The sequence below is a fragment of the Petaurus breviceps genome, unplaced genomic scaffold, assembly GCF_028583685.1.
Source record: "Petaurus breviceps papuanus isolate PSGF00001 unplaced genomic scaffold, PetGlider_PUasm1.0 98, whole genome shotgun sequence".
Taxonomy (NCBI): domain Eukaryota; kingdom Metazoa; phylum Chordata; class Mammalia; order Diprotodontia; family Petauridae; genus Petaurus; species Petaurus breviceps.
Window position 1 is genome coordinate 24,801,716 of NW_027187460.1, and position 7,529 is coordinate 24,809,244.

General features: G+C 44.2%; 1 long non-coding RNA gene across 23 annotated transcripts in view; it reads right to left on the minus strand.

Moving 5' to 3' along the window:
- Window positions 1-7,263, minus strand: part of LOC138155735 (uncharacterized) — a 175,220-nt gene extending 167,957 nt beyond the window's left edge. For 4 of the 23 annotated variants that reach the window (XR_011166955.1, XR_011166949.1, XR_011166962.1 and 1 more), the window contains exon 1: window positions 6,970-7,244. This is a non-coding gene — a long non-coding RNA (uncharacterized lncRNA). Of the gene's footprint in view, window positions 1-5,759; window positions 5,778-6,743; window positions 6,919-6,969 lie in introns of those variants that run through there. The other 19 variants (XR_011166965.1, XR_011166967.1, XR_011166963.1 and 16 more) reach the window with 13 other exon arrangements.
- Between the last annotated feature and the right edge of the window lie 266 nt (window positions 7,264-7,529).

Below are 7,529 nucleotides of genomic sequence, written 5' to 3' on the forward strand. Positions count from 1 at the left end.
CCCCCCCGCAATGTGTAAAGTTATTTCACATTATTCCATTCTGGCCAGACTGGCCTATTTGTTATTCTCCAAATGTGGCATCACATTCTCCCATCTTCATGCCTTTCCACAGGTTGTCTCCCCATGCCTGGAATATATTCATCTTTGCTTCTTACAATTCTTAGCTCCCTTCAAAGTTCAATTCAGGCACCACCTTCCACTAGAAGCTCCTTAGTTGTAAACTTAGCTATGCACCTGTTTTATGCCTCTGAGGTGAGGAACTGTCCTTCATTTTGTCTCGGTATCCCTACTGCCTCAGTAGGTAATTAACGAATGCTTGTTGAATCAAAATAAACTTGTCCCATCAGAGTTCACATCAAAGATTATAGAATCATAGCTCTATAGCTGAAAGTGACCCCAGAAACCATTCAGTCCAACCCTCTCATTGTCCCAATGAAAAAACTGAGGCAAGTCACCCTCAGGCAGCCAGCTGGTGAAGTGGATAGAGCACTGGGTTTGGAGTCAAGAAGGCCAAATTCAAATCCAGTCTCAGACACTCAAGAGGGAGTCACTTAACCTCTGTTTGCCTCAGTTTCCTCAACAGCAAAATGGGGAAAATAATAGCATCTACCTCCCTCCTCAGAGGGGCAAAAGAGATGGAGTATCTGTAATGTGCTCAGTACTGTGCCTGGTATGCAGTAGTACTTAATAAATGTTTTTATTTCCAAGGGTCACAGGAATACTGACAGAAGTGGGATTTGAACTCAAGTCCTCTCTTATTTGCAGTCAGAATTCTTTCCACCATACCTTCTTATATTTCCAAGAAAAAATCTACTTCAAGAAAAGAACGTAAGCCCTTTCCTGCTCAACCCTATACATAAACTGGGTATGACTGCTATGGGTTAAGGTCTTATGGCCAAAAACAGTTATCACAGATTCTCCTTTATACCACTTCCTAATTAATTTTCTTTAGGCACATACCTGGTCATATCACTCCTGGAATCAAAATCCTTTCATGGCTCCCTCTTGGGGGGGGTGGGGAGATGTTATGAATTAAATTTCAAACTCTTCAAGCAACATATTCAAGTCCACCCATAAATAATCCTTCACTAATGTATCAACCTAGTCCTCTCAAATATACAGTAACTGGAGTCAGAAGATAATTTAGTCCAACCTCCTTAGTTAAAACTGAGTCAGATGCTGAGATGAGGTCAATCGATAAACATTTATTAAGTATTTAACTATGAACCAGACACTGTGCTAGGGGCACAAAGAAAGGGAAAAGACAGACAGATACTACTCTCAAGCAGCCCTTGGTCTAACAGAAGAGACAACATGCAAACAACCATGGACAAACAAGCTATACACAGGATAAGTTGGAAATAAGTAACAGAAGAAAAGCACTAAAATTAAGGGAGATCAGGAAAGGCTTCCTGTAGAAGATGAGATGTCAGCTGGGACTTGAAAGAAGCCAGGGGGTGGAGATGAGAAGGGAGAGCCTTCCAGGCATGGAGGGACAGTCAGTGAAAATGCCTAGTCAGGAGATGGAGGGGTATGTGTCAGGGAGAACAAGGAATACAGTGTTACTGGAGAGGGGGTACAAGGTGTGAGAAGACTGGAAAAATGGAATGGAGGGGCAGGTTATAAAGGGTTTTAAATGCCAAACAGAGGATTTTACATTGGTCCTAGAGGTGAGGACACACTGAAATTTACTGAGCATAGGGGTGACACGGTCAGACATGGAGGACCACTTTGGCAGATTGTGTGGATGGACTGGAGTGGGTGGAGTGGAGAGAGACTTGTGGCAGGTCGACCAATCAACAGGTTATTGCAATAGCCCAAGAATTGGGTAATAAGGGTCTTCACCAGAGTGGTGGCAGTGTCACAGGAGAAGAGGGGAGGGGGATGTTACAAAGGTAAAGTTGACAAGCCTTGGCAAGAAATTAATGAGGGGGGGACAAGGTAAGAGGGAAGGGGGAAGAGAAGGAAAGGGAGAGGGAGAGAGAGAGAGAGAGAGAGAGAGAATGAGAGGAGTCAAGAATGACACCTAGGTTTTGAGCCTCGGAGTCTGGGAAGGATGGGTAGTGGTGGTCTTGACAGTAATAAGGAAGTCTGGAAAGACAGGAATTTTGGGGGTGGGAAATAGGCAAATAAAGAGTTCTGTTTTGAACATGCCGAATTTAAGATCCAACAGGCAATAGAAGATTCAAGACTGGAGGTCATCAGAGAGGTTAGGGCTGAATAAGTAGGTATAAGAATCATCAGCACAAAAATAACTGATTCTAAGTGCTGATGAGCTCACCAAGAAAAATTGTATAGAGGGAGAAGAGGGCCTAGGATACAGTCCTGTGGGTTACCAATAGTTTTGGGTATGATGTGTATAAAGATTCAGCAAAAGAGAAGGATTGGGTCAAATAGGTCAGAAGGGAACTCAGTGAGATTAGCCTCTGGAAAACCTAGAGAGAAGAGAGTATCCAGGAGAGTTTGATTGGCAAATGAATTCCTTCAGGAAAAGAAACAGAGGTCTACAATACAAAGAGGTAGCTGCACTTGTTATCTTGTTTCTATGAAGACAAGATAGCCCAGGGAAAACTGAGGGTCCTCACCTGGCTATAGTAGGGCCTAGACCCCTGAGAAACTCACCATAGTTGAATCTACTTTAAAACCAAACAAAAACAAGCTATTCCAAAGACTTCACTTATGCATACACTTGCTATTTCTGGGGAAGTCAGTTTCTAATGGGGAAGGGGAGAAGGCAGTAAGAAGGACACGAAAATCTGAATAACCTTAATGACTCCTATGATCATTCATTTCTCACCCATAAAAACAGTGAGAGGGGTTTAAGAAATCAGGGCAATAACCAGTTTTATTTAGTTATCTCATTTTCTAGTAATAAATAAATGCTAAAACCAAGGTGTAGAAAGATTAATAAATTGTTAGAGCAGGAAAAGACCAAGGTCAAAGGTGTTTAACACCACCATCACCCATCTCCTCACCCCACAAAAAGCTTCAGTTCTGCACAAGAGAAATCAGACAGAAAATAAGAGAACACTGAAAGAAACAAAATGAATTGCACTCAAACTTAAAAACAGAACTAATTTTGTGAATGACCTTATTGTTAAAAAAAAAACACAAGGAAATGGGGCTAATAATAATTGATATTTACATAACTTTTAAATTGGCCAAGCATTTAATAAACTATTAAAAGTTCCACATAAGCACTGAGGTAGCTATCATTATTCCCTTTTTTTTTTTTTTTTTGCTTTTTGGGGGGGAGGGCAATTGGGGTTAAGTGACTTGCCCAAGGTCACACAGCTAGTGTGTCAAGTGTCTGAGGCTGGATTCGAACTCAGGTCCTCCTGACTCCAGGGCCGGTACTCTATTCACTGTGCCACCTAGCCACCCCTATTATTCACATTTTAAATACAAGAAAAACATAGGTTTAAATGACTTGCCCTAGGTCACACAGCTATGGAGTATTAAGAGGCAGAATTTGAACTCAAGTCTTCCTGATTCTAAATTCAACACTTTAAACGGGTATATCAAACTGTCTCTGATAATAATGTTTATATTTACACACAGTTTACCAAATTTTACCAATTTACCAAAAGCTTTTCTTACAATAATGAAGAAGTTGAGTCTTATGAAAGTTATGAGTTCATCCAGGGTCACAGGGATTATGTAGTTAAGAGACCTGCACACCCAAGGTCACTTGGCTTCAAGTTCAAGGTTCTTTCCTTTCTGTAAAGCTGCCTCTTTCCAAACTGGATTTCCCTAATACAGAGAGAGATGATCGATCTCTCACTGTTTCATTGTGAAAACGAACTCTCTCTCCCCTACTCAATCAATGAGGCTCCTCCTTTCATCCCAAATAACTGGCCAGGGCCCAAGACTTTGCAGGCTCCCAGAAGAACAAAACCATATTCGATAAACACACAATGCTTTTTTTCCCCAAGCCTACTGGCTCTGCAAAAGCTATGGGGAAGCAGTTCCTGTGTCCAATGGCCTCCCACGCAAAGGCTTCTAATTCCCATTGTTTGCCGGCCTCCCACAAAAAAGAAGGGAAATGCCTAAAACCAGGCCATGTGGCTTCTTAATGCAAGATGTATGTTTTCTCTTTGTGCCAGAGCATAAGGCTGGGTGAGGGAGGGAGGGAGATGATGCTGAAAAATCTCTTCCTGGTGCTGAAGGAACACATTTTTCCTCCTCTTCACTTAATTGGTCCAATAGAGCCAAGGAAGAGTTTCCTTCCCCTCTGATGTGTATTTGACGGAAGTACAAACCACAGAAGTGCCAAAAAAGACCCCTTTCAGACACAGCAGATGGAAGACTGTTCTCCAGGACCGCCTGGAAAGAAAGCTCTGCAATTTCTTAGAGTTAAAGGCTAGTCTGTGGTCCCAAGGAAAGGTCAACAGTACTGATAAATCTGGTCATGAAACAGAAAGCCAAAAGTCTCTGGCCCTTCCATACAAGTGCATGTGTGACAGCTAAAAATACCTGCACAGAGAAAAAAAAATAGGCAACAAACCCACTAAGCCCAGAAACACACTCTTCACATCTTTCTAACGTGCAAAGTGAAGCTTGGCTGTCAATCCAAACTTAAAGAATCGGAAAAACAGAACAAACCAAGGACATCACGGACTTCAGAAAAATAGATGGGACAGAAGGGGATGGGCACAATTTCCTGCCTGTTTTTTCATTGTTATTGTTTTCCACATCACCTTAATTTTCCAAATATCATCTTCCCTCTTCTCCAACCCAGAAGGCCATTTCTTGTAACAAAGACTTTTCAAAAAGAGAGAGAAAAAAAGTTCAACTAAGCTAACTGACATATATACAAGGTGGGACAGTAGTACATGCCTTGTTCCATGCCCACAACCTCCCCTACCTCAGCAAATAAAAGGAAAGAACATTTTCTCATCTCTTCTGGGATCCACTTAATGACTGGTTTATTAGTCCATTGTTAAATCAATATCATTATACCAATTTCTGCAGGTTCCAAGTCCTCAAAATTCATCCAGTATTTCAGGAAATCATTTGCCACTGAGAGCAATCTCCAATATAAAAAACCTCAGAATAAGAGGTCTGTTTGGGCCAATGTAAAACTAATTGGTTTTCAATGGCACTAATCACAAAGGGCACCAGAAAGCACTACTTTGGATGAGAATTTCAAGGATTGTGACCAATAATTTTGTTTAGCCCTGGAAACGTGCAGTGTGTATATATGTGGGAGAGAGGGAGAGACAGAGACAGAGAGAGAGAGAGAGAGAAAGAACATAAAGGCAAAAGTCAGAAAGAGGGAAGAAGTCAGCAGAAAAAAAAATTGGGTGTGTTTTTGTTGTTGTTTTTTTGGTTTCGGGTTTGCCTTTCCTGAAGTCCAGGGGGCATCTGTGAAAATCAGCATGAAACATTGGCCAAGTCAAAGAATCAGACAGAACATCGCTGGATCCAGTCTCAGACCAGAGCTCCAGAATAATTAAACTCTTCTCGAAAGTTAATAAGCCTAATAACGTGGTTCTCTCTGTTCCGTGAAACTCTATCACAAAAGAAGCACAGCAAGGCCACGGCCTTAGTCCTAGTCAATTTCTTATTCGAAAGAAATAAAAAATACTCTCATCTCCAATAAGTTATCATCGGTTCCTCAATCACTCTGCATCCAAATAAAGCTAATTAGGGGCTCCTCTGCTATTCAAAGTCAGGAATTCCTCCAGGTCTTTATGTTAAAATTATTAGTTTTCTCCAAAGTTTCTGCCATCCATTATCCATCCATTGCTACTCACCCCCAGGAAAGATGCAGTCTTCTTTCCATTCCTAATTTCTGCAGGATTATCTCTGACCATAAAGGACTGACAAGTGAACAAGTCCAAACTTGCCAACCCCAATATGCTAATCAAGCCTCCGACAACCCACATTATCAGTGAGCTGCATTGCTGAGGACAGCCCCAACTGGAAACTAGCTTTCATGGGCATATTTCTTGATGGATTTTTCCCAACTTCAGGCTAAGAGTTCAATAATTAAGCTCCACAACTAAGAAGCATGGGGGTGTCTATGGGAAACCTGGGGAGGGGGGGTTGTCTAAGCCCCTAGGAGCAACATACACTAGATCACCCCATACTGGTTTTCCTCTGTGCATCAATCCTTTTAAAGGGGGGAGGGGAAGAGGTCTCCGGCCTGAAATCACTTGGCACAACTGAACGAGACAGGGATATTCCAGAACTGCTGGAAGGTTAATTTATGATATTAGCACACGTGCAGTCCCTGATTGCTCTTCCTTTAAGTCTACACCCTGACCATAAATGCTTGCATAAGTAATAAAATATTTGCAGAGGAAAATCCAATCTAATTTAATCAAAAACTAACCCCCACCCCCCAAAAAAATAACAATTCCGTAACTGGCTCAGTTCAACCTCCTGTCCACACCATTAAAGCAAAATATCAAGTTAGGTTTCAAAAACCCAAAGTAAAATGCTGTAAGTTAGTTAGATATCAATTACCCCTTCCTTTAGCCCCTACCCACCCACCCACCTTGCTATTCAGAAAACAACCTAGAGAAGGCCAGGTTGGTGGGGGAGGGAAAGAAGGATTAGAGACAGACAGGAATAAACAGCCAAAGCTGCCTGAGCATGTGCCCGCAAAACCGAAAAGCAGGATCCAAGGGTCAGGGACCCCAGGCGGCACTGATTTCGTTTTAAGTGGGGTTCCCCCCCCCAAGAGTCTCTTTTTAGAGATTGGCTAAAAGGCCCCCCCTGCCCAAGTTACAAACCCCAGACTTGTATCTGGGCACTGAGTCCTTCGGTGACACGTTCTCGGAGGCATCCAAACTCGATGGCAACCATAAAGTCTCTTCACTGGAAAAGTGCATGACAAAAACACATATACACAACAATAAAGTCAGCCCGTGGGTTTCGTCCCAGTACTCCCTGCGCATCACTACCCGAAATGCAATGGCTCAGAGAGTATCAAGAAGTCTAAGAAAAATGCCAACTTACTGGAGGGTGAATCCGACCCTGTGTTCAAAGGTCATCGAGCGGCTAAAATCCCTTCCCGAGCGGAGGTCCAGAAGAGGTGCAATGACGGGTCCTGAAGGGCACGGGCGCCCATTTCCAGTGGGCGATGCAGCTCGCCCAAGCCCGTTTTCCCCCCATGTGCTCGGGCCGCCGCACGCGCTCGCCTCAATGGAACGTTGTGCTGGCGAGCGGCCCTCTGACGTCACGAGTGCTCGCGAAGCCTCTGTACGCCGCGGCGGCGGCGGCGGATCCTGCTCCCCGCTGCCCTGCCGCGCGCGCCCGACGAGGCCAGCCTCCGTGCATCCCGGGGCGCCCGGCGCAGGGTGGGTGGCCCTGGGCAGGCAGCAAGCACCCCACCTCCGCTGCCCCGCTCAGTGGCCGTGTCCCAGGACCCGCGGGACAAGCAGGGAGAAGAGGGGAGAGAGGTGATGGATGGGCCGCTGCGGAGCTTGGGCCCACATGGTGTGGGGGAGGGGACGCGCGTCCTCACTGGGTGTGCGCTCCAGAGCCGTCGGCACTGGACAAGACTAGCGGCAATCGCA